The sequence below is a fragment of the Grammomys surdaster genome, unplaced genomic scaffold (genome assembly GCF_004785775.1).
Source record: "Grammomys surdaster isolate TR1022 unplaced genomic scaffold, NIH_TR_1.0 212725, whole genome shotgun sequence".
NCBI classification, from domain to species: domain Eukaryota; kingdom Metazoa; phylum Chordata; class Mammalia; order Rodentia; family Muridae; genus Grammomys; species Grammomys surdaster.
In genome coordinates this window covers 3,079-7,779 of record NW_021624221.1, presented here as the reverse complement: position 1 = coordinate 7,779, position 4,701 = coordinate 3,079, and the positions used below count along the sequence as shown (strand labels likewise).

Genomic DNA, 4,701 nt, shown 5'->3' with positions numbered 1-4,701 from the left:
TATAACTATGCACAGAAAACTAGAGGTTCTGGGTCTTTTTTTTTTTTTAAAAAGAAAATGTGTCAGAATTTCACATAAATGTTTTAAACATCCAAATACTCAAAGCTATTAAGTTCACTGGATGGCAAGCCTTTTCTTATCGCTATGACTTTCACATGCAGGAGCCTTTCAGAGTTTTAAAGATGAACTTCCTTCTGTCAGGGTGTAGGCTTTCACAATTGCTCAGAAACACACAAGATGTGAGCCGTTCCTCCTACGTACTCATGACCACCAATCCCGTCCTTCCTTGACTGAAGTCTGAGCCAGTGGGAAGCTTTGGGTTGGGGGAAGGGACGGGGTAGATCAGCCAGTCTACAAGGCCCTAAAAAGTTTTACAGAGAGGAAAAAAGGAACGACCACTAGACTGTAAAGCCTGAGTTTATGTTCTATTGAAAACAAAACAAAATATCAGATGAAAACTTCATTACATTCTCAAGACTAGGAAGAAAAAAGAAGATACATACCGCATCTGTGATGTGGATTTCATACACCCTTTGGAATGTCCTGCGCTCAAAGAAGACAAGTTTGCCACTGCCACATCCCCTTTGAACAGAGGTACCAGTAACTATGAGTTTATCATCAGGGCTGAAACAGCAGTCGGTCCTACACACAGAAAAGCTGATAAGTAAAAACTCAAGGCTCAAAAACAGCGGGGCAGCAATAATGAGTGAATTAAAAACACACAAACATTCCCACCAAAGAACTAATGCCTAATGCAACTATCATCAGCATCATAACTAACTGGCTGGGTCATCACAATAATGCTATAAGGTTGGTGTTCTCCACACGGACTAATGAGGAAGCTAACACAGAGAAGTTAAATAAGCCTTGTCCAGTGGCACCAGAATGATACTTCTGGGGTTCAAATGTAGGCAGTCTGACTGCAGAATCTTTGCTCTTAGCTTCCACATTATGATATGTTTAATGTAAAATGAATGTGACAAACGTTCAATCCAGAGTACCCACAGACAGACAGACAGACAGACAGACAGACAGACAGACAGAACTGAGAAAGTCCTGGCCACTCTTAAGAACTACCTGCCCTGCCCTCATCACCACTATCACCTTCCAAAAGTCAGTGACATCAAGTCAAGCCTTGTGACAGAAGAAAACTGCACTGTGGGGAACAAGCTGGTGTCTTTGATGCTATGGCTTCATTTTAGGAGTCATGGCCACTTAATCATGAATAATCTACATTTTATTCAAAGAAGTTATGTAGTAGGCACTGTTTTAGCAGGTGTGATGGCTCAAAAGCTCTTGTGTCTATTCTAAGCTGAGGTCTGTTGGTGGGTTTGTTATCAGCCGACAATGCCACAGGCGGCGGCTGGCTAGAGTGGGCGTGCTGCTACCGCAGTGTCTCTATTTGATGTTTCTATTACCTTCATACCCTCCCTGTTGGTCATTATTTAAAACAGATGTAAAGTTTTGCCTCCTCCAAAATAGAAACCGTTTCCTAGGCACCAATTATAGGACTTAGAGGTTAAATCCCACCTCAGCTGCCTCAGAATAATCTCTGCTTCAGTTGCCAAACTTAGTAGACTGGAGATAAAGTGTTTGGTTATTCCAGACAAGACAGTGTGAATGACACAAGGACCTCTGTGTACACATAACACAGATATACAAAAATATATACAAAAATCATGGACAAATAGACATCAGTTGCCCCCAAAACAAATATGGGAAGTTAAAAAGAAAAAAAAAAAAACACTTCTCAAGTCCCTTCCCTAGAAAATTTAAAATGATCGATGCAAGGTAACATTAAAGCAATTTCTTTTCTATTCTTTTATTCTAACTAAATAAAAAATACGCTACTTGTGGGGCTGGAGGAATAATACAGTGTTTAAAAGTACTGCTGCACTTCCAAAGGACCCAAGTTTAGTTCTGGTACCCCTAGGATAGCTCACAACCATCTGTTAACTCCAGTCCCAGGGGATCTAATGCCCTCCTCTGGCCTCCTCAGGTACCAGGCACACATGTGGGACACAGGCATAAGAACAGGCAAAATATTCACACACACACATTAAAAACTTAGAAAAGATAATACAACTTACATTGGGAACAAGGTAGGAAGGTCTGAGGCTGAAAATAATGGTTTATTAAATTGCCGGACATCCCATAATTTTAATGTATCATCACCTAATTGAGGATAAAAGAGAAAGAAGACAAGTGAATTTTGTACAAAAGATCTTGTGTCAGCTTAAGGTTTGCCCAATAGCGATAACTCTATAGAAGGGGGGATGGGAAGAAGTAAAGAAAAGCGGAGAGAGGGGAAGGAGGGAGAACCCCATGCACCTAAGTACATTTTCCTTTTAATTGTTTAGGGGGTTGGAAAATGCACTAATAGTTGCAAAAATAGTATAAAATTATCTGATAGTAAGTTATCCTCCCAGCAATTATTTTCTGGATTGATTAGTGTCTGTCAGCAACTCTGGAGAATGTACACAAAGCACTACATTGGAGCAGATGGTAGCTCCCCATGCTATGCTGAGTATAACCTGCTTTCTTGGGAGGCCTTAATTTCAGAACCAGCAGGACTGAAAATAGTTCAGCTCACAACAGATTATTTTTCCCATTAGTATGTGGGCAGAACGCTCCATCAACACAAATGATCTAGGCCGAGTCACTCCTTGCTCCTCAGAGTAATCCTACTTGTGGCTATTACTCTTCACTTTGCTGGGAAAGTAGAACTTTCCATGCTTTTTAAAGAGTAATGAATAGTCTTTTAAGAATATTGTTTTTATATTTCTATAGAGCTACTCAGACACCCTTGACTAGAACAAGAGCCAAGCTCGAGAAATGTCTTTGCTACCTTTGTCCCCAATGCCCATAGCCTAAGACTGGCCTCAGCCCTTTGGGTCCCATAAGGAATCAGGATCAGCTCTAATTGAGAATGGGGACTTAATAAACTCCTTCTGTCCCCAGGGACTCTTCCTCTGAAACCTGACTTTGGGCAGGGACTAATCCATAACTGGTTGAACTCACAACTTTGTACTCTTAAGAACGTCATAAAATTCACCTTTGGAATGTTACCGAATTGTCACAAGTGAGTTCACAGAAAAATCCTCCGCCATGCCCCATACTGTATCGTTCACAGGCTGCCTCAGTTGTTATTCCTCCCCCTCTACTAACACACTGTCTTACCCATGTGAAATGCATATAGCAAACACCAGGAACAACCAACATCCAACCAGATGAGTATATATAAGCTGACAATTCAATAATATAAAATAAAACATAGCATTTAGATACTAGAAACTCTGCCAGCAATTCTAAACTGTACTAGTGTTTAAACTCAGAAGAGGAGCACACACTAATGGTTGACAAACAGAGGGTTTGAAATACTAGGCACGGAACGATAGAGTAAGAGAGAACAAATAAAGGAATGTAGCTGAGTAGGTGGATATACATTTGTGTATCAACCAGCATCTGAAGGAAACAGGGAAATTAAGAGTTTGAGGCCAGCCTATTGAGTTCCCAACTGAGCTAATTGTAAAGACCCTGACTCAAAGAAACCACGGTTTATAGATGTGACTCAGTGGTAGAGTGCTTGCCAAGAATGTATACACAGAGAATAAAAAAATGTAAATGATCATTTACAAAAGCCCAAAGACCAAGGCAAAAGCCAGACACAAGTTCCTATTAAATTTGATGCTAAAAAAAAACTAAATGAAAAAACATATAATTTATAAATTTTCATTGGTAATTTTTTATATTTGTTTCTTTATGCATATATGCACTTATTTATTTACTGCATGTATGTACAAGAACATGCCTAAGCTTGCATGTGGAAGTCAAAGGACAACTTTGTGGAGTTATCTTCTCCTTCCATCACAGGAGCTCTAAGAACTGAGTGACCTTCGTTAATAGGCATGACAGCAAGCACTTTAACTGCTGAGCCATCTTGCAAGTCCAATTAGTAACTTTTGATGCAGACAATGTTGCCTAGTTGAAAACAAATTTTAATAATAATAGTAATAATAATAATAATAGTAATAATCAGACTGACAAAGGCATATTAACAAAAACAGAGTTCCACTAAGCCTTGAGACGTTAGTGTGACATGTTAGGGGTTAAAAATATCTTCTTATATGAGAGAACACATAGAAAGAGCTGTTCACCTACCTCCACGAGAGGCAAGGACATTACCATCATAGGAAAAAGCCACACAGGAAGTGTCTGTGCCCGGGTCATGAGCCTGTTTATAGTGGAATTTAGGGTGAACCTGTAAGTAAACACAAGCAATGTGTTATCTTTTCTATATTTAGTTGTGACTAATTTTGTTGAAAGAACATTTTATTTTATCATTCAGGAAATTATATACATCTTAGCTGGAACCCAAATTTCACCTGATTATAGTTTTGTTCCTTTAAAAAAAAACTAAAAGGCTTTAGCAAATTTTACTTGCTTTAACAAAGTCCTAACAGGAGACTTTTTTTTAAAATCAAGGCCCAAATAACATAAAATAACAACTATTTTTGTATTATGCTTTTGAAGCTATTGGGATCGTTCCCCACATTATCTGAGAGATATCAAATAACCATATTACTTATTTAATACAAAATGCTCATTTTATTTCTAGTATACTCTAGACACGGTGCACATAGTTGTGATCCTTGGACAAGCTAATGTCTCTATTTATTGTGGATGGTGGTAATGGTGGCA

General features: G+C 38.8%; 1 long non-coding RNA gene across 1 annotated transcript; it reads right to left on the bottom strand.

The window, feature by feature from the left end:
• Window positions 1-509: 509 nt before the first annotated feature.
• Window positions 510-4,351, bottom strand: LOC114615980. The gene is made up of 3 exons (XR_003710562.1): window positions 4,162-4,351; window positions 2,091-2,175; window positions 510-642 (listed from the first exon to the last, which is right to left on the bottom strand). It is a non-coding gene; the product is annotated as an uncharacterized LOC114615980 (long non-coding RNA).
• Between the last annotated feature and the right edge of the window lie 350 nt (window positions 4,352-4,701).